This window comes from Odontesthes bonariensis, chromosome 3 (assembly GCF_027942865.1).
Source record: "Odontesthes bonariensis isolate fOdoBon6 chromosome 3, fOdoBon6.hap1, whole genome shotgun sequence".
Taxonomy (NCBI): domain Eukaryota; kingdom Metazoa; phylum Chordata; class Actinopteri; order Atheriniformes; family Atherinopsidae; genus Odontesthes; species Odontesthes bonariensis.
In genome coordinates, this window is record NC_134508.1 from 39,018,285 (window position 1) to 39,031,701 (window position 13,417).

At 41.7% G+C, this 13,417-nt stretch overlaps 1 pseudogene; it reads left to right on the forward strand.

The window, feature by feature from the left end:
- The first annotated feature begins 2,765 nt into the window (after positions 1–2,765).
- On the forward strand, positions 2,766–5,630 carry LOC142377016 (odorant receptor 131-2-like; annotated as a pseudogene).
- Positions 5,631–13,417: the final 7,787 nt, after the last annotated feature.

Below are 13,417 nucleotides of genomic sequence, written 5' to 3' on the forward strand. Positions count from 1 at the left end.
ACTGCCTCTCAAAACAGCTGTCATTAAACCTCATCTAAAGAAATCTTCCCTGGATCCAGACATTCTCTCTAATTACCGTCCAATTTCTCATCTTCCTTTCCTGTCTAAAGTGCTGGAAAAAGCTGTTGCCGCTCAGCTGCAGCTCCATCTACAACAAAACTCTCTGTACGAGAAATTTCAGTCCGGGTTTTGTTCTGCTCACAGCACTGAGACCGCTCTGCTGAGAGTTACCAATGACATACTCATGACAGCAGATACTGGGTCTACCTCTCTCCTTGTTCTCCTTGACCTAACTGCAGCGTTTGACTCGGTGGATCATCACATCCTACTACACCGTCTTCATGTGGAGGTTGGTCTTTGTGACACTGTTCTGGACTGGTTTAGATCTTTTCTCTCCAATCGGCTGGAATGTGTTAGCCTTGGCAAGGCCAAGTCCCAGGCTGTCTCTGTTTCCTGCGGCGTCCCACAAGGGTCAGTATTAGGGCACCTGCTGTTTTCCCTGTATATGCAGCCTTTGGGTCAAATCATCAATAGACATAATATCTCCTTCCACTGCTATGCCGACGATATTCAACTATACATTAAAACTGGAGCATCATCATCATCGCCTCCTCTCAATACCTTCACTACGTGCCTGGAGGAGATAAGGACGTGGTTAAATCAGAACGTTCTTCAGTTAAACTGCTCCAAAACTGAGGCCATGTTGTTCGGAACACCTCACCAGGTTCAATCTTCAACTTTGACGACTGTTTTTTTTGCTGGACAAAACATCCCCCTTTCCAATACAGTTACAAATCTTGGAGTTAGATTGGATTCCCATCTTACACTTGAAAACCACATTAAGCATCTGTTTAAAATCTGTTTTTTCATCTTCGCAACATCTCCAAAATTCGTCCGTTTCTTTCCTTTTCTGATGCTGAGACCCTCGTCCATGCCTTTGTCTCCTCCAGGCTTGACTATTGCAACTCTCTGTTTGTTGGAATACATAAAAAACATCTTCACAAGCTCCAATATATCCAAAACAGCGCAGCCAGGATCCTTCTGAGGGCCCGTAAATCGGCCCATATTACACCTATTCTGCATGATCTCCACTGGCTTCCTATCACCTTCAGAATTCAATACAAAATCGCTCTCATCACCCATCAGTGTTTATACGGAACCTCACCGGATTATCTGAAGGACCTTCTCACCCCACACTCACCCTACAGATCCCTACGATCACATGAATGCAACCTACTCCACCTTCCTCGCTCCAGATTAAGGACCATGGGAGACCGGGCTTTTGCTGTGGCTGCCCCCCGTCTTTGGAACTCCCTCCCGGATTGCCTGAGAGCTCCACAATCACTGACTGATTTTAAAAGAGGCTTGAAGACTTTTTTATTTAAGCAAGCCTACTCTGCCTCCACATGATTTTATGATTTTATGATGTTGATTTTATTTTTTGATTTTAGTTCAACTGTGTAAGCACTTTGAGATTTTGCTATGAAAAGTGCGGTACAAATTAAATTGATTATTATTATTATTATTATTATTATATCTTAAAGATCTCATTGTAAGATATTTTCCTAACAGAGCACTTCGTTCCCAAACTGCAGGTTTATTTGAGGTTCCCAGAGTTTCTAAAAGTAGAATGGGAGGCAGAGCCTTCAGTTATCAGGCCCCTCTATTGTGGAATAAGCTGTCAGTAAATGTCCGGGAAGCAGACACCCTTTCCACCAGGCTTAAAACTTTCCTTTTTTTATAAAGCTTATAGTTAGGTCTGTTGAATCTGATAGTGTATCTGCTAGTGTGTCTTGTTCTGCCTCCACCTCTGGCACCCTCTATACTTTCATTACCCCCTACCCGAACCAGGGTTTGAATCCCATTCCCGCTTATCTTACCTCTTTTATTTCTCCCCCTACCCGAACCAGGGTTTGCATCCCCACCCCGCTGTGACTGGTGTGCAGTTGGTGAGAGGCTGAGGTAGCTTGTGGCTGTAAAAAGATGGTTGTTGTGGTGTGAGGAGCAGATCTATATAGGGAGCATAGGGAATTACTTACTGAGTCTGGTCCTTTATTTATTTATTTATTTTTTTTTTTGTTTGCACAAGTTTCTTGTGTTTACCTTGAATAGGGATGGCTCAGGTAATCCTGAAACATCCCATAGTTAAGCTGCTATAGGCCTAGACTGCTGGGGGGCCTCATCTGTCACACCTTTCCTCACTTTACTCTCTTTATGTATATGTGATATTATTGTGGTCATTAACTCGTGTTTCCCTGTTCCAACAGATATTCTTTGAATGGTGTTACAGTGCCGCCGCCGCCGCTGCGGCCCTCCCCCCCCCCTTTCTGTCTTCTCAAACCCCAGCTGGTCGAGGCGGATGGCCACCCTTCCTGAGTCTGGTTCTGCCAGAGGTTTCTTCCTGTTAAAAGGGAGTCGTTTCTCTCCACAGTCGCCTCAGGCACGCTCAGGCCGGGAGATTGGACCAAAAAACAAAAAGTTTTCAGTGCAATCTGTTGGTTTTCTTAGCTAGGAAATTGTGTTTGAATTGGCTCTATATGAACGAATTGGATTATTTTATGAATTATGATTATTATTAATTAATTGAATTCCAATTGGCTTGAATTGGACTTACTATTTAAGTGCCTTGAGATGACATTTGTTGTATTTGGCGCTATATAAATAAAAATGAATTGAATTGAATTGAATTTTATTTCAATGCTTATATTCAGAGGTTTTTATGCAGTTTTTAAAATAAGAATGTTTTCTCTACAAAGATTAGCTCCATGAATTCCTCATCTTATGGCAACAACGTCTCGAGCAGTGTGAGGTATCGAGACTTTGTGAGCTCAGCTGTGACCAACAATATGATCGTCCTAGCTCTTGGTCTCACTATTAACTACATCAATGGCACACTGATTCACACTTTCAGAAAACACCAGGTTAGAATTTATTGTAATTCTTCATGTTGTTCACAAATCATCATTGCAGTGAAACTAGTTTCCATCATGAGTAATCTGTGGATTAAACTAAGGCTACGGCTACACGGAAACGAATCGAGGTTTTTTTTTAAAACGGGTACGAAAATTCTTGCAACCACACGGCAACGCTGCTGTAAAGACTCAGGTTCAAACGAAAACGGATGAAAACGATGAAACGATGCAGTACACACGCCACTGTGTCACGCCACGCTGTGAGACAATAGAGAAGTCTCACAGCGTCAACGTTTGACTGACGCAAAAACGTTTTTGCTGTATAATGGAAACGAAACGACCTCGTTTTCAAACTTTCCCACTCTGGAACCCGTCCTCAAAAACTATTCAATTCAATAAATTTTTATTTATATAGCGCCATATACAACAAATGTCATCTCAAGGCAGATAGTAAGTCCAATTCAAGCCAATTGGAATTCAATTAATTAAAGCCGGGGTAGGGGATCTTTTTCTGGAACATTTTTTTACATATTGCTTGAAATACTCTTCACACCCTCATTGCAACCAATTAATTAAAAGTTTTGACACAAATATGAAAAGTTTTAGTGGCCTCTAGAACGTACAATCTAGGAAAAACAGTATCCAATCATTGTGAACGGTCCGTTCACAATGATTGGATTCTGATGCCGTCTATCAAACTGCAATCTGCTCCTCCCTCCCCCTCTCCCTCCTTCACCCTGTGCGCGTACCCTGCTCCGTGAACGAAGCTTGGCAGGAAGCTAAACTAGAGCCAGCTTGGCTAGCACCTAGCATTATTAAACGTATAGTTAGCATAAACTAAATACTAAATACGGCAACGATCGATGCTTGCTGTCAGAACAGCGCTCCTGCACCTTCGTGCTCGTGCGCGTTCATGTACTCTAGAGGCGTGCCTTCGGGGGGAAAGTGAAGAAAAGGGTTGGGACTTTTTACCTGTGTATTTTCAAAATGCAGCTTCGCTGGACTCAAAATCCAGGATCTCCTACCCTACCTTTAATAATAATCATAATTCATAAAATAATCCAATTCGTTCATATAGAGCCAATTCAAACACAATTTCCTAGCTAAGAAAACCAACAGATTGCACTGAAAACTTTTTGTTTTTCGGTCCAATCTCCCGACCTGAGCGTGCCTGAGGCGACTGTGGAGAGAAACGACTCCCTTTTAACAGGAAGAAACCTCTGGCAGAACCAGACTCAGGAAGGGTGGCCATCCGCCTCGACCAGCTGGGGTTTGAGAAGACAGAAAGGGGGGGAGGGGGGAGGGGGGCCGCGGCGGCGGCGGCACTGTAACACCATTCAAAGGATATCTGTTGGAACAGGGAAACACGAGTTAATGACCACAATAATATCACATATACATAAAGAGAGTAAAGTGAGGAAAGGTGTGACAGATGAGGCCCCCCAGCAGTCTAGGCCTATAGCAGCTTAACTATGGGATGTTTCAGGATTACCTGAGCCATCCCTATTCAAGGTAAACACAAGAAACTTGTGCAAACGAATAAATAAATAAATAAATAAAGGACCAGACTCAGTGAGTAATTCCCTATACTCCCTATATAGATCTACTCCTCACACCACAACAACCATCTTTTTACAGCCATAAGCTACCTCAGCCTCTCACCAACTGCACACCAGTCACAGCGGGGTGGGGATGCAAACCCTGGTTCGGGTAGGGGGAGAAATAAAAAAGGTAAGATAACCGGGAATGGGATTCAAACCCTGATTCGGGTAAGGGGTAATAAAAAACTATCGTTTTGGGGTAGTGGGAACGCCGGCTCCGTGTGGCCGCGACAGCGAAACGATAAGAAAAAGTATCGTTTACAGTGAAAAACGTTTTCGTGTAGCCGCAGCCTTAGTGGATTAATGCACTCAAAATAAGTGTTTTCCTCTCTCTTTCAGGTATTTTACGTGAATCCTCGTTATATCCTGTTCATCCACCTAGTGTTTAATGATATGATCCAGCTCAATGCAACTTTCAGCCTGTTTATCTTAAGTTATGTCAATAAGATCAATGCTTCCATCTGTTGCTTTATTATTACGTTTGCCGTCTTCACCACCCTCAATACACCCTTAAATTTAGCTGTGATGGCAGTAGAGTGTTACATAGCTGTTTGTTTACCTCTCCGACACCCTCAGCTCTGTACCATTAAGAGAACATATATATTGGTAGGTTGTATTTGGGCTTTTAGTGCAGTGTCAATTTTGACAGATATCTTTGTTATTCTGGCAACAGAGCCTGCACGCTTGTTTTATTCCACAATATTTTGAGAGGGATAATTTGTTCCGACACCCAATAAGTTTAGAAAAGAGAGATGTTTCTTGCCTAATTTATCTAAGTGCAGTTTGGCTCACCCTCATCTACATCTACTTCAGGATCTTCTTTGCAGCTAAAGCTGCTAATTCAGTAGATGGAAATATAAAGAAAGCCAGGAACACAGTCCTGCTTCATGGTTTCCAGCTAATGTTGAGTATGTTAACTTTAGTAACCCACCTTCTAAAAAACACTTTCAGGAAATGGTTCCCTAAATATTATATGTATGTACTCTTTGCTTTCTATATCATTGTCCAGATTCTTCCTAGGTTTGTAAGTCCAATTGTGTATGGGCTTCGAGACAAGATATTTAAACAGCACTTGAGAAAGTATCTGCTGTGTACCATGAGAAAAGGAATACCATAGCTTTCAGAGAATTTCATGCAACTGTGCAAGATATCAAACCACAACATCAAACCAGAAAGCATCTGAATGGTATAGAACATGAAAAAATGATTCCTTCATTTACTGTTATTCTTTTATAGATAACATCAACCAAGATATGTCATTTTTCTTCTCATAAGCTTCATATACACCCATTTCTTTAATTCTAGTTCATGTTTTAGTAAAATGCAAAGGCGACCTCCAGTCTGTTAACAACTGCATATAAAATCTCTTTAGTTGTTTGAAAAAAATGTTTCTCAACGAAAGATTATAATGGATTTGGATATTTCTTCTTCTACCATGGACAAAATCATTAAACAATTCAAGAAATCTGGAGCAAATTCAGTCATTTGAAGGCAAAGAGTGCAAGTCTAAGCAGGACACCAATAATCTCCATAAGCTATTAATAAATAATTGTTTATTTATATCTGACCTACCTACATGGGCAATGAATTGCTTCAGGATTTTTTTTAATTCTTACAATAGTGAGTTTCAATCACAGTTGCCACTTAAAACTTTGATGTGCAAGAAAAAGCCTTACATTGACCTTGTCCAGAAGTTGTTGACTCCTCTGGGCTCAGAGGTGCCTTGGATGGACCATTACACAGTGAAAGCATGTATTGTGATTAGATGAATTAGTATCCCCCCGTTTTTGTGATTGAATGTTGTAGATGGACAAGAGTTGAAGTGCAAATAGATATTGATAGTTTTTAATGTACTGGTACAATGTGAACACCATAATAGAAGTTGTGCAAACTTAGATTTTTTTGTCTTATTTTGCACCACAGGTACAGCAGTTTACATATTCCCTGCATTAGCAACTAAAATGGCTTTTTAATGAGTAACATCTGGTTACTTTAGCACAGACTGCTGGCTTCTGATGTGGACTACATGTTCATCCCTGAAAACATCCTTTCTTGCACTCTCCACTCTTCAGAAATAACCTTCATTTTATATTTCTATCGTCTACTTACTAATTCATATTTTAGAACAACTAGAAATCAACAAAACTGACATTGACATGTAATTAATGAGGCAACATTGGGAATGTAGGAGATAAAGAGTGCAACAAACAGATGGGACATCAAAAGAAAACTTAACAGGTAAAGTTGAGGAGGGTATCAGAAAAATAATTCAATTCAATTCAATTCAAATTCAATTCAAAAATACTTTATTTATCCCAGAGGGAAATTAAATGTTGATGTAGCTCAATTAAATCAAGGAGTTATTATAGATGCTGATGGCTGTGGGCAGGAATGATTTCCTGCAGCGGTCCGTTTTGCATCCAAACTGAAGAAGCCTTTGACTGAAGAGACTCTGTTTTCTGATAACAGTCTCATGGAGAGGATGTTCAGGGTTGTCCATAATTCTCTTGATTTTATGCAAAATCCTTCTTTGCATTATTGTCTCCAGAGGTTCCACAGTCCCCAGAACAGAACCAGCCTTCCTTATCAGGTTGTTGAGTCTTTTTAGGTCCCTGGTTCTGATGCTGCTGCCCCAACAGATGATGCAAGAGGAAATGACACTCTCAACAACAGACTTGTAGACGATCTGCAACATCTTGTTGCAAACCTTGAAGGACCTTAGCTTCCTCAAGAAGTACAGTCTGCTCTGTCCTTTCTTGTAGATGGCTTCACTGTTGTGTCTCCAGTCCAGTCTGTCGTCCAGATGAACACCAAGGTATTTATATTCCTCAACCACCTCCACTTCTTCTCCCATGATGGAAACGGGGTTTGATCTGACCCTGTTTCTCCTGAAATCTACAATCATCTCCTTTCATTTTTCATTTTACTTTCCTCTTGTGTCATCTGTTGGGGCAGCAGCATCAGAACCAGGGACCTAAAAAGACTCAACAACCTGATAAAGAAGGCTGGTTCTGTTCTAGGGACGACTGTGAAACCTCTGGAGACAATAATGCAAAGAAGGATTTTGCATAAAATCAAGAGAATAATGGACAACCCTGAACATCCTCTCCATGAGACTGTTATCGGAAAACAGAGTCTCTTCAGTCAAAGGCTTCTTCAGTTTGGATGCAAAACGGACCGCTACAGGAAATCTTTCCTGCCCACAGCCATCAGTATCTATAATAACTCCTTGATTTAATTGAGCTACATCAACATTTAATTTCCCTCTGGGATAAATAAAGTATTTTTGAATTTGAATTGAATTTGAATTTGTTTTGTTAACATTCAAGATGAGATGATTGTTCCCACACCATGCCACAAAGCGGTCCACCAGCTCTCTGTACTCAGCTTCTTGTCCATCTCTGATACACCCGACAACTGCAGAGTCATCTGAATATTTCTGTAGATGACAGGAGTCTGACTTGTACTGGAAGTCTGAAGTGTACAGAGTGAAAAGGAATGGTGAGAGTACAGTCCCCTGTGGTGCTCCTGTGCTGCTGATCACCTGGTTAGACACACAATTCTTCAGTCTGACAAACTGTGGTCTGTTTGTCAGGTAGTCATTAATCCAGGTGATTGTTGAGGCCTCCACCTGAGTCTTCTGGAGTTTCAGACGAAGCAGATCAGGCTGGATTGTGTTAAATGCACTGGAGAAATCAAAGAACATGATCTTCACAGTGCTGCCTGCTTTGTCCAGATGACAGTGGGTTTGTTGAAGTAGGTGTATGATAGCGTCTTCAACTCCAACTCCATGGCGATAAGAAAACTGCAGGGGGTCCTGATATGTGCTGGTTTGCTTACACAGGTGGGTCAACAGGAGTCTCTCCAGGACTTTCATGATGTGGGATGTCAGGGCAACAGGTCTGTAGTCATTGATGACTGAAGGGTGAGTTTTCTTTGGTACCGGAACCAGACAGGATGTCTTCCACAACAGTGGTACCTTCTCTTGGGTCAAGCTAAGGTTGAAAAGGTGTTGCAGAATCCCACAGAGCTGCTCTGCACAGGCCTTCAGGACTCGGGGGCTGACACCATCTGGACCTGCAGCCTTGTTCCGGTTCAGTCTCTCCAACTGCCTCTTCACCTGACTTCTAGAAACAGAAAAGTGGGAGGGGGAGGCAAAGGGGACAGCAGCATCTCCTGATTGGGTTGAAGACAAACTAGTGGAAGCAGAATAATCCATGACTGAGGTGGAGGTGGAGATGTTACAGGAAAGCTGTGGGTCAGAGGAGGGTGGGATGTCTCTGGCTGGGAACAGGAGGGGAGGATGGTGAGCTTGTTCTTGAACTGAACCTGTTGAAGAATGTGTTCAGCTCATTTGCTCTGTCCAGACTCGAAGTTCACAGTTTGCCACAGTTGAAAGTCATCTCTCATCATACCATAGGAGTGGTATACAATTAAGCATGTAACCGTCAACAGTGTCAAAGCTCTAATTTGTTTTTTGTTTTACTTTACAATAAAAGTGATAACAAAGATTATTGAGAACTCAGATTCATTGTGCATTGATTTTGATTGGACTGCATAATCATCAAATCAAATTTATTTATATAGCACATTTCATGTACAAACAGTTCAAAGTGCTTTACATAAAATAAAAGCATTGCAGCAGGGAGTGCAAGAAGTAGTGCGTACTGTAATTTGTCAGGATAAGATTGCCACCTTTCATGTGGGTGACCTGGGTTTGAATCCTGACACCCCTGCATGAAAGGTACTACCTCTGGTAGGGGTCCTTAGGCAAGACGCCCTTACGCTACCTGCCTACCTGGGATAAGAGTGTAAGGATAAGTCGCTTTGGATAAAAGCGTCTGCCAAATGCATAAAAATATAAATATATATATATTTTGGTTTGTGAAAACTTTTTTAAAAAAAAACTGAAAATGATTGTTGCAGGAGAATCCAAAGATTTCTGAGATGGGCTGGGTTACGACTCCTAAAGAGATCCAAAAAATGGACAGTAAATTGCCAACAGTAATGAATCTTTGATTAAAAAAATAAACAAGTTACTGATTACTTCAATTGAAAAACTTGCATATCGCAAACAAGAAATAAGGGTAATGTGAGTACTCTTAACGTGTTCATTTATAACATGTTACATGTATTTTTTGCTGCAGTACTTTCCCCAGAATCAGATCATACTTGAGGCAGTCTGATCACATTAATAACAACACTTTCCCACTTGACTAACATTTATCTCTGTGACGGATACAAAGTACTCCTTTAAAAAAAAAATAAAAAAGAGCAGTCTTGCTGTGTCACAACAGGCTTTAGCTTTGCTATTCGCCTTAATTGAAAGAAGCTTTTCTGTACAACGATGCTGATTTGCTTGTTAGATTTAAAAATCATTCCATAATCACTCCCAAATTTGTAACAGTGCTTTTTGGGGAACCAAGATTAAAAGGGGTTTTAAAAGAGGGATTAAGAGGAGTGGCATCAAAGGTACCACTTGGACCAAATAAAATTTCCATTTTCTTTTAATTAAAACCAAAGAGTTTAATGATATTCACGCTTTGATGTCATTGAGGAATTCTGGTAGTGGCTGGATGGAGTAAGAGACTATTTCACTATAAAGGGATGTAATTTAACAGTCACCTGCATAGCAGTGGGAAGATATCCTATGTTTCCTCAAAATAGAGCCCACAAGAAGTGGATAGAGGATAGTTCAAATCTGTCTTGCACACCAGAGTAAATTGTCATCCACTTATCCGAGGTCAGGTAGGGAAGGCAAAGGTTCAGGAGAGAAACCCAGACATCCCTCTTCCCAGCGACACTCTCCTGCTGTTCCTGGGGGATTCTGAGGCGTTCCCAGGCCAGAAGGGATAAACCCTCCAGTAAGTTCTGGGTCTGCACAGACAGGGGCCTCCACCAGACATTCCCGGGACACCCTCACTACTCGTTTGGGCTTACCAGGTCAGGGAGGCTGTTTCTCCCAATCCTATCTCTCCAGGTCACTCGATCATTGCCAACATGGGGCATTGAAATTCCCCAGAAGAACAATGGAATCCCCAGGTGACATCCAGTCCAGGACGCCACCTCCACACTCACAACAGTCAGAACCTTTCCTCCTGCAACTTACAGCCACAGTGAGGTGACCCTCTTGGTCACCGGGGAGAACTCTTACACGGAGGCGCTAAGCTGGAGGCTTGTGAGTATCCCCACACTCACCTCTCTCCATGGGCAACTCCAGAGGATGAGAGTGTCCAACCCCTCTCCAGGAGTTTGGTTCCAGAGCCAACGCTGTGTGTGGAGGTAAGCCTATCTAGTTGGTACCGCTCCAACTCACACACCAGCTCAGGCTCTTTCCCTGGCAGCAAAGTGACATTCCACATCCCTCGAGTCAGTTGGCGACACAGGGATCGGCACACTCAGGCTCCCACCTTTGCCTGCCACCAATCTCACTCTGCAACCAACCTCGAATTTCCTCCCTGTGAGTGTTGGGCCAATGTGGAGGGGGCTTCCTGACTCTTATTCTGAGCCAAAGCTGGCCCCCCCACATGAAAAATTTTTTTTTAATTTTTTTTCTATGCACATATAATATTATTGTTCTTATTAACTTGTGCATCTCTTTCTCAGCGGGTATCCCTGGTCTGGTGTTATGGTGTTTCTTGTCTCGCCTGAAGTAAAGTTTTGATGCAATCTGTTGGTTTCCTTAGATAAGCTACTCTCTTTGAATTGGTTTTGTATATATGAATTGGACTAATTTGAAATTTAATAAATTGGATTTGATTAGATTATGATTAGGTTACAATTAATTTAATTCTAATTGGCTTGAAATAGATTGTATCTTTGAAGTGCCTTAAAGGATAAGACCGTTTTTTTGACATTGGGCCCTTGATTTCACATTATAACATGATGTTCTACTCACCCCTGCTTGTTGTTGGTCATTTGGAGCTGTTCAGAAGATATTCGAGAGGCGTCTGGCTGCTCTCTTGAGATATTCGGCCATGAAACGGTTTCCTATGGGCAAGTTTATACAGGCACAAACTATGCTGTTTATAATTTATTAATTACTGTACACTAGCACTGATAACGTGGAGGTGCGTCGCTTACTTAAAAAAATCCGGGTTACTAATTTTGAATTTTAGCCGAATGAATAAATAGGCAGCAGGTCTGTGGGCTGTCTGTGGTAGTAGCACGACGATGACGTCAGTAACACCCACTTTACGACAAAAATTCAAAATTACAGTAACCCGGATTTTTTTAAGTAAGCGATGCACCTCCACGTTATCAGTGCTAGTGTAGAGTAATTAATAAATTATAAACAGCATATTTTGTGCCTGTATAAACTTGCCCATAGGAAACCGTTTCATGGCCGAATATCTCAAGAGAGCAGCCAGACGCCTCTCGAATATCTTCGGAACAGCTCCAAATGACCAACAACAAGCAGGGGTGAGTAGAACATCATGTTATAATGTGAAATCAAGGGCCCAATGTCAAAAAACCGGTCTTATCCTTTAAGATTACTTTTATTGTGATTTGGCGCAATATAAATAAAACTGAACTGAATTGAATAACATTAATTTTTGGACAGTGGGAGGAAGACAAAGAGAGGCCATGCATGCATGAAGAGAACATGCAAAGTCCACACAGAAAGGCTCTTGCCACGATTTGATACAGGAACCTTATTTCTGGGTTCTGTTAGTGCTAATCACCACACCACTGTGCTGCCACCTTTGCAAAAGCACATGTTCAAAAACTTTTATAGTTGTGAACTTATTCTGAGTTTTCAGTCCAACAAATGTGATTCTATAGTGATTTTTGTCCTCACACCCATGTTGCATGAATTAAAAAACAAAATTGATAAACTAAGTAGGCTGCTATGCTGACAGCCTCAGATATATATATTTCTGGTTAACCCATATATTTGTGGCCTTCAAACAGCCTCCGAGAAGTCAGATTAAGTTTATGATATTTGAGCAATGATAATTGCTTTATTTTGGTGCTCTGCCACTATGCAACACCTGTTACTGATAAAACAGTCGAAGAGATCATCCGCAGTCTGAGTTCATCAATGTGCTGCCTTGATGAGTTGCCCACCAGATTTCTTAAGTCTGTGCTGAGCAGTTTGTTACCACAACTTGCTCATCTGATCAAGGTGACAAATGACATCCGCCTGAACAAAGATGGAAGTAAAGTCACAGTCTTAGTGCTGTTGGACCTGAGTGCTGCCTTTGACACTGTTGATCATGCGATCTTATTACAGAGGTTAGAAGACTGGTCTCTGGTAGTGCTTTAAACTGGTTCAAGTCCTATCTCGAGGACAGGAAATATTTTGTTGAAATCGGTAACTGTGTCTCAGAATGAGTATGACCTGTGGGGTTGCCCAGGAGTCAATCCTGGGACCCCTATTGTTCAATCTGTACATGCTTCCATTAGGCCAGCTAATATGCAGCTATAATGTGTCCTACCACAACTATGCAGATGACATTCTAGATCCACGTGTCACTGACGGAAGAACATGCAACTCAGACAAAACTGAAATCATTGTCTGTGGCCCACAGAAACAAAAGCCGCTTTCGGACAGAGCCGTTCTAAGAACACAGTTATAAGAACTGTCCTACTCGAATTTCGTTCTGATAACTGTCCTTCCCCAGCTGAACTGTTTCAGTCTGCATTCGCACATGAGTCGGGACCAGGTTGGGTTTGACTGGACCGTCTGCGTCAGTGACGTGTTACTTTAGCCGTTTAGCGCCACATTCACCGCCAAAGCAAAACAAAACAAAACCCGGTAAAAGTAAGGAGAGAAGAAAAAACACCACAAAGAAGCTAATATGGAGAGCTAGGAGGCCACTGTGTTCATGGTCTGCATGATGGTGATATTAATCATGGACGATCACATCGGGCGTCTAACATCGAGGCTGGAAGAGCTCA